The sequence below is a fragment of the Typopeltis vanoorti genome, chromosome 19 (genome assembly GCF_054136105.1).
Source record: "Typopeltis vanoorti isolate ZY-2024b chromosome 19, IOZ_Tvanoo_1.0, whole genome shotgun sequence".
NCBI classification, from domain to species: Eukaryota; Metazoa; Arthropoda; class Arachnida; order Uropygi; family Thelyphonidae; genus Typopeltis; species Typopeltis vanoorti.
In genome coordinates this window covers 13,144,248-13,153,869 of record NC_143567.1, presented here as the reverse complement: position 1 = coordinate 13,153,869, position 9,622 = coordinate 13,144,248, and positions in this window count along the sequence as shown.

Sequence of the window (9,622 nt, the reverse complement as noted above, 5' to 3'; positions counted from 1 at the left end):
AAAAAAAACGATAGACAGACTGCGTCACTGAAGTATTGGAGACCCAAAAAATTGAAAGCAAGAAGCAGATTTGAAATCATTGGTGATGAACTGCAAGAACCTGCTTGCGTTGCCATCAGACACAACCAGGAGTCTTGGTTGTGTCTGATGGACTTGAGGTTGTCAATAGTGCGATGCCTCAACAAATAACTGACAATAGAGGTCATCTTGAATATCTGTCATATGATAACTTCATCCTGCACTGTTTCTTCTGCATGGGATTTATATCGTGGCATTTTACCTACTATCTGTTTAGCGTGTTGTAGGCGTTTGAGTTGTCACTACAAAGGGTTGTATATTCGGAACTGCTTCCTTCTTTCTATAAAAGAAGATAGCAGAAGGATGAATAGGGATAAATTTAAACATTAAATTATGCAACGTGTCCCTCAGTGCTATCTATTCTGCATTAGTCTTTTCATTAAACAACATTTCCCAGTTGAATACTTTTTAATTCTCTAATCATACCTCAGTCAGTTTCTTTTTGAAATCCCACGCCTGATGCTTTCCAATTATCATTACTTCCGCTAGTTTTAAATCCCCTTCCAATGTCAAATGATCGCTATCACAGAGGGATTAGAAGTAATTAATATAATCGTTACTAATTCCTCAGATGCTATTATGAAATCTGAGTTCCAATCCTCTTTAGTAGGTTGAGGTACATGTTGTTTCCAATAACTATCACAAAGTTGCTCCAAAAATTTACCGTCTGTTGTATTTTCAGTTCTTTTATTCTCCCGGTCAATATCTCCCATATTAAAATTCACAGTAATAATACTTTACACACTTTTCGTTATCTCTTTAAGCAATGAACACGTAATGTGATCATCCTCGACTACGGTAAGAAACTGCCATCCTCACCTTTAGAGAAGGCATGGTTTATTTTGCCCTGTTTGAATTTAACTATGAATGCCATTGGATAGATGGCGTCTAATACGTAATGGAAAACCTGTGTTAGATTCCTGCAAGGAATTGTAGTTTGTGCGACCCAACTATTCACAGATCATTAAGGAACATCTTTTATAAAAAATCTGCTTGTGAATTTACTCCTTACTCTTTTCAAATTGGAAAATTTCTTTCCTCATTAATTTCTGCAAATTTTTCTATAAGAAGTTTGTTAAAATGTAGAGTCATCAAGAAAAAAAAATACGGGAAAGTGCTATTAAATGTTCGAATGAAGTACGAGTTTATCACAAATTCGAGTAGCAAATTGATAAAATAACCATCAAGCTATGACGGCAATAAACCTGCCTCGACACTTGATCACAAAACGAAGGCCGGCATGTATTCACTCCCCCCCCCCCCCGTTACTACTCTTCCAGAGAAATAGACAGATGAAAAATCAATTATTCTATTGATAAATGGGTTTGCTTTTAAGGACAAGTTTCTGTTATCTCACCTGCTTATCTTGAAAGAGGAATTCCCATTACATATATTGTGTTTGTCCAGATTTATATTGTGGTAAGTTCCTCAACCATTACTACTCTTAGCATGAAAATTCCCAGTCGAGTATTACCAGTGAGTACCACCTATTGCGAAACTTGGGTAATAAGAATTAAAATTATTAAAAGAAATCGCTCGCAGGATGGGGCCTTTCAAATAATGATTTGTAATACTTCGGAGATTGCGAATAACTTAAAAAGGGATGATAGCAAGCATATTTAAAAATATTTACAACAGCCCGCCTGATTGTAGTCTATTTATATTTTGTTACTGATATACGAAGAAAAGAATTTAATTTCGTTTTTATTTATCGGGGTCGGTTAAATACGATGAATCCAACTCTGCCTTCTGTTGTGGCTTATTTCTACCAAAAAGAGCTCTGACGAGAAATGTTTCGGCTGAAGAAGATATTATTACGTGACGAGTCCAAGGAATCAGGGAGGACACGCAATCCAGTCTTCCTTATTTAATCCTCCAACTACACGATACATAACGCCATTCGACTGCTCACCCTATGCTGTAAGACCTTCCAGATGAGTTTCATTATTCAGTGAAATACTACCACATTATCGCAGTCATCTTGAGGCATGAAGTGAGTAAAACTATAATTGTACTCCAGAGAAAAGATGCCACCTTTCTTACTTTTTCTCTTCTCTCTTGTTATTCTTTCGTTTAGCCCTGATATGTGATGGGCACCCTGGGGAATTCCGACCCCCCTCTTCCATTCGAGAATACAACAATAAAACAGTCCACAAGCTGAGTCAGTCAGTGCAGAGAAATGAACTCGATTTGTAAGCCATTCGGTGGCCTTCGAGTCATTTATCGAATAATCTCGCTAACACTCGCTCCTATGTCACGTGCCAGAAGGGAGGAGAAAGAGAGAGAGAGAGAGACCACAGAATATGCGAGTACAGTGCAGGGGAAACTTTTTTTGGTATAGCATAGAATTTTTTTGCGAAGAATACCATAAAAAACTTAAATATACTCTACAAATATCACTAATTTCTCACTTCGTTTCTCTCTTACATGAAAAGATGCCCTTTGCTGTCATGGAACTAACGATTGTTGAATGTCGAGAATGTGTAGCGGTAGAAATGCGTCACATCAAACCATGGTTTATTCCTTATTTAACAATTTTGTTAAACTTGTGTGAACCTGTTTAGGGGAAAAAAATTGAGTGATCAGTTCGACGGTTTTAAAATGTATTACTTATTTGAAATAATTTTCATCCATTGACATTATTCAGTGACGCAACAAGAAATTTTGAAGGAAAGATCAATTCAAAATATCACCTCCAATCTTATTTGTTATAAAAAGAGAGACGAACTTGCCTTAAGTTAACTAAAAAGAAAATTATATATGTTAGTCTCCTTATACAGATAACATCTTCAGACTTCACCTATTAAAGTACTTTGAATCAATTTTCTACTTCATCATCACATTAAATGCTATGAAAATTTTGTTCTCCACTGATCCCTCCCTTGTTTTAGAAGCAAATACTTTTACTAGCGGCGTTCCTTTTCGGAGACACCATTACCTGTCAGTTCTTGATATGATAAGAAATTGAAGGACTGGAAATGAATTTGCAAATATAAATTTTCCATGCTTTCAGAATATTGATATTACATTCTACACTTGTGAACAGTATGCCTTACAACTGGCTACAGATTATTGTTCACAATGCTTGCAATTCCCCAGACCCTACATTATTTCGAATATATTACATTAAATTAGCAGTACATTGTATTAAGGAGATGTTTGCTGCCTATGCAATCCTAATAGTCATAGCTTCCGAATGACTTCTGCAACTGCAAACTGTTGTACCTGTCAGTACATTATGCTGCATTTTGCAATAACTTCTTTACAGATTTATCTCAATATTATACTTTTATGATTTCGAAAGAAACTAAAACAAAATACTAATAATATTTTATTACTATTAAGTCACTAGAATGCTCGGAATAGATAAACGTAGACTTAAAGAGAAATAGAAAACGATAAGGTGACTTGAGCATAGGAAATGGATGAATTTCAACGCCCCTGGCGTGAAATGTTGGGTCTCTACATACCACTACTCGTATACTCACGTTCGAAGATACCGCATCACCTTACATAAATATAGTTTTTCAGTTAAATGGTCATCTTCATCGGTTTATCATTACATATTTCGTTGTATTGCATCATCTATCATTCCGACGTGTTTTCCTAGTTTTCACATTTTCGTGGTTAACGCCTCGCAGAAAAAGGGTGATTCCAGCTTTGAACAGAGAAGGCTATTCCTCTCGTGAAATAGCTAAAAGGGTGTCCTGCAGTCAATATACTATGGTACTGCTGTTGTCGACGAAGGAAACCGGATCTGCTGAAAGGAAGAAGAGAACAGGAAGAAAGTTACTGTCTACACCATGCCAGGATCGAGTTCTAAAGCGGCTCTGTCTCAAAAATCGTCGTCCGACGCACGAACTGAAACGGGACTGGGAAGAACAAATTAGAGTTGTGGCAAGCACTGTAGCTGTCAGGAGAAGCCTCATTCGACAGGAACTGATAGCTAGGGCCCTAAAAAGAAGTCCTTGTTAACCAAACAAAATAAGAATGGCTCGGTTAAATTGGTGCCAAATGGACCCCTGATCATGAAAAAGTAATTTTTTCTAGCGAGAAAAAGTTTACCTGCAGGGCGTCGACGCTAGACGCAGTTCGAAGACGATCAGGGGAAAAATTCAACCCTGTCTGGTGCCAGCAGTCAAATTCTCAGCCAGTCAGATGATCTGGGACTGCATGTCGTATCATGGTGTTAGTCGCTTGCATTTCACAAAAGGTTCAGTGAATGCACAAGTAGACAAGAAAATTTTAGAAGAATTGCTGCCACTTCACCGTAACGACGAACTGCATCTTTCAGAATGACTGACCCTTGTCATAGGGCAAAAAGTGTAAGTAATGCTATTATAACTCAAGAATGCACTGTACGAATTGTGTTTAGTACTTTCAAAAGCTTTAGTTTTTGTTGAAGGTTCAATAAGTGGCTCAATGAACACTGGATTCAGCGACTGTTTCCGTGGCCTGGAAACAGCCCAGATCTCAACCCTTTGAGAATCTGTGTTACCAAATGGAGATTGGAATACACATGAAGAAGCCGAAAACACTTCGGAAGCTCCAAGAAGCCATTATAAAGGTATGGAACAATAAACTGACATTTGCATCCATCAGGAAATTTATGTCGATGCCAGGCTGTAATAAAGGCAAGAGGAGGACCCACGAAGTACTAAACAGCAAAAAGTGAATTTTTAGCTTTAAATGTTAGTAAAACTATGTAATTTAAGGAACTTTTGATGCCGGTATTTGTTTTTCCAGTGAAAATGTCACCGTTCACTCCATTTTGAAATATTTGCAAATTTGTCAAGTTTGTTGTCATTTCCTAATTATGTCACATCTTGTACTCAAAAGAGCTAATAGTTATCAAAAATAAAACTGTTATATTTCCTTCATTATTTGTGACAATATTGTGTTATTATCCCCTTTCAAATAGGCATTGAAATTTAATTACCAAAGGGTTACAGCAGGTGATGGGGTTTCTATGAACACGAGTGTATGGAAAATTCGAAGATTGGAATGTTGAATGTTGGAATGAGTACGATATAACTCAGTTATAACTTGGAAATTTTCATTGCTCGGAAGGAGTTAAGCCGTACGTCACTTGATCTAAATATTTTAAATAGATTTTCATTACTAGATACGTTTTAATACGATTCCGTTTTCCCCCCAATAGGTTTGCTTAGGGCTCAGGGCTAGATAAGAGGAGACGTCCTCATAAGTCTTGAAGGAATACGAAGAACCAACTGCGGTTACTGACCTAATATCCAATCTCCACCTTTACACGCTGGCCCCGTTAGTAGATAACGACTGGATATTTATATTTATTTAGTGTGTATTTTAAGTGGTCCGGAATCGTATAACATGCCATGTCATGTTCATTCTTTTGATTCTGTTGCTGCAAGATATCGTTTTAGCGTTCAATTTTGATTCTTGTAAACAACCAGCCTCTTATCTACATTACCTAGCATGTTACTCACCCCCTAAGCGCCATAATGTATGCAACAATTTACTCATTTTACAATGTGCTAGAGTTAAAACTCAAAGCAAACAGTTCCATTAAGTCCGCTAACTATTCCTTTTACCAACGGCGATTATATCCATCTAATCCCAATGCTGTGTTTGCACGGAGATTTTAAAAATATTCTAAGTGCTTCAAGATCATCCACTCCACCCTCTCATGTGTTCTCTCTTCATTAGCATGTATTACGAAGGATAAAGGTAGCAGCGGCTTTTGACAGATACATTAGTTGACTTTTCTTCTTATTACAAAAATCATTTTATCCGGCCAAAATTTAGCGTGCTGTAACTCTGGTTTCCGAATGAATATTATGTTCTGCCACTTTTATTCGACAGGACATGTTTGAAACATCCGAGACGTAAAAATACAGTTTAATTCGACTAAAAACAGCAAACTTGTTGTTACACGTAACTACTGTATGGATACTTGCTAAGTCATAAAATAAATTATGTATATCTACCCTATAATATAAAATGATAAGCCTTTTTTATAACGTTTTTGTGACACGTTTTTTGTCAAATTATTTGAAACGCTTTGAAACTCAGGGGCTACCCTGAGTGTCGAGTCTTCAAAATTCGAGTCATCAGAATTCACAACCAGTCCGGAACTCGGGGGTTTGGGCACGGTAGGGGCTCCCCTTTCGAGTCTTCAAAATTCGAGTCATCAGAATTCAAGGAGAACCGGCCTACCAGTCCGCAAATCGGGGGGGAAGGGCGCCGTAGGCGCCAGGGGGGGGTGGACCCCGTTTCGAGTCTTCAAAATTCGAGTCATCAGAATTTAAGGAGAACCGGCCTACCAGTCCGGAACTCGGGGGTGGGCGCCGTAGGCGTCAGAGGGGTTGGGGGAGCCTCCTACTATAAAATGAGAAGTTTTTTGTAACGTTTTTGTGTCACGTTTTTTGTCAAGTTATTTGAAATGTTTTGAAACTCAGGAGCTACCCTGAGTGTCGAGTCTTCAAAATTCGAGTCATCAGAATTCAAGGAGAACCGGCCTACCAGTCCGGAACTCGGGGGGTTGGGAGCCGTAGGCGTCGGGGGGGGGAGATCCCCCCTAGTTAACAAATAATTTTTATTCCGTGATAAATTTGAAGTATAACGATCTTTTATTTCTTATTCACTTAGCATGCCTTAGATAAGTCAGGTGATAATGATTCTTCAGTAGAGATCTGATTGGAGATGAATCTGAATTTACAAATATATTTGTTATGCATGAGTGTCAAACCAATGTACTTTGATCTGCAGTCAGATATGAAGTTCGATTATTTTCTATGAGCAACTGGCCTTAATGACTTATTTTAATTATATTTTTATAGGCTAAAAATATAAAGCATTAAGGCCAGTTGCTCATATTAGAGCTGCTACGTTACGAAATCTATAAGGACAATAAAATGATACAAATACAGCTGAATATCTATCAAACGTTTTAGGATACCTGCATTTTTAAATACGCCTTTGCTGAAAGAAATTAATAAGGTTGTGTCCTTCCGACAAAATAATTACTTCAATGAGTCCTGGAAGGACTCATTGAAGTAATACCAATTTCCGATTTTAAAAAGTTGGTATCATTACACTCCATCTGCATCGAGTTCATTGGTTTGGATCATTGCGGTGACAGTCACCTCAATGTCTCCAAATTATTTTCTTCAAACCATGTTTATAATATTTTTTTTTATATGAACGTTATCATGTTGGAAAGTGTAAGGGCCAGTACCATAAAACTGCTACATCAGACGCGCAAAATATTTTTATTCCCTCCCCAATACACATTCACATTCCGAAAGCTATAGCAAATTGGTAACGTGTGGACAAAAGTAACTAGAACCTCCTCAAATCATAATTCCACGTACAGCCACTAAATGGTTTAATTTATGCGATATTAACTGTTGTTGACAACAACATACAAAATGCCTCTCAACATCCTCTCAGATAAAGATCTTGTATTTTCTTCAATCTCTCCACTGGACCACTTTCCACTGCTCCAAGGGACAGGTTCTGTATGGCTCAATTCGTACCAACCGACCAAATGTTCGCTGTTGTTCCGAACGCCTTCAACTCTCTAAGTGTAATCAAAACATTCACGGGGTTGCTTGTGGGTGATCGCTTTCCCAAACACATTCCCTAAGATCTGATGGCGAGATAACTTCCTAGAGGCATCGACTACGGCCAGTCAGTATTATAAGCCTACTTGGTTGTATCTTATGTATATAATTTCATCGACTATGCAAGCACAATTACATTGGATTGTATTATGCAAATGAGGCTCGCCGCAACACAATTTTCTGTTAGTACGTGTTCTCAGGCCATTTTCCCCTGTTCTGTGCGTGAAACCCGAGTTTTTGGAATGAAGAATCAGCCATTTTCTTATTAAAAAAAAAAAACGCACCTTGAGTTGAAAAGATTTGTTAAAAGGTGTTCCCGTTCATGATGCAATTTGAATCCAAGAATTTCAATCCTACCAAAAGGGAAACGTCACCGTTCGATGCGCTATAGATTCTCAAATAGATTAAATAAAGTTTAGATACGTTTCAGATGAGATATAAACAATTCTCTGTTGGATGAATATCCCAATAAAACAAAGAACATCTTTGAATCTCAAGGATATCATTTTCCCACAAACAGTGTGTCCTCCCCCTGCCCTCAACAGTAAAACGTAAAGAGATTAACCACGTAAAGAAGGTAGCGAAGAGTTTCTGAATGTTATTGTGGTCTTCTAATAGAAAACAGAGAAGCTAGCCGAGCGCATTTGTTATGATAACGGCAAAAGGTCACAAGTTACGTAAATGCTACGGCAAAGTTCAGAGGTCGACGAGTACGAGTTTATGGACGCGAGTTTGACGGTAAAGTTTGATGGGATTACGTTCTTTCCCTGTAGCCATGCATGGCAAATTGTCTCCGAAGTGCAAATAACGGCTCCGCCTGAATATTTTCCGATGCCTTAAACATCTCTCCGAATAGTTCCTTTGGCGAGCGTGGATGGCGTCGATTTGTTACGCCAACAGATGCACACAATTAAATCGCGGAATCCAAACGTATCTTATTTTAGATTCGGGGCGAGCAAAAGCAAATGTAGTGTGCGCTGTTAGATTAAACTCTCTTCACATGTTCGAAACACTAATTCGCTCTTCCTCGGCTCGAACAGCCAAAGGAGGCCGAGATGTTCGGTAGCGGAAATCAAGCCTCGCTCGCTACCCCCCTAATAATCCCAAACAATCGTTGTGCGAACAATGCATTCCGGTCACGAGTGTTCAGTCACAAGCTCGTGCCCTATTTATCACCCCTTTCGTAAGTACCGCAAATTGCATTTGCTTCCTTGCCTCTATCCCAGCGCCACAACAGCTAATCGATAGGCGAACTCGGTTGGAGAAGCCGAGACAGGACCATGATGAGTTGCCAGTCAGATCGGATAGAGGTCGCTTCAGTAAACGCTACGCGAAAGGGAGGCTTCATTTCGGATTTGGCTTCATTTACTTGGTAATGGAAAAAGGACTCATTTTTCACGGCATTCGGCAAGAAAACAGCCAATCTGCGGTGTGGGTGCACGTTCTGTGCACCGTCTAAAAGTGGTTTTTTCTTAATGAATCAATCTTCGGGGTATTGTTATTTTTTACACCACTCCAGAAATTGTGTAATGAAAAAACCGTAAAGTAAGGGAAATTCAATTTCAAGGTGATTTTTTGGACTTTTAATTAAGCCCCCCCCACCCCCGAGGCGTTGTCTCGAATGTTACAGTATCTTTTGCGACGTCTCCACCCATCAGCAATTCAGATGTTTTTTTTTAAATTAGAATAACGATCCCATTTTGACAAGAAAATAATAGAACGAACAAGCTAACAAAATTGCCCAAGACATGATAAATTTTAAGAAGACACAATCTCGAAACATTCTGGTGGAAAACTGTCTATAGAAATGATTTCGATTAAACTATCCCTCTATTTTGCCGTAACATCCTTCATGAAGGTCACCATGCAATGTCTGTGCATTCGGAAGCCAGTGATCCGCACATCGCAAACGAACATCCCACTCTTACTCTCTATCCATT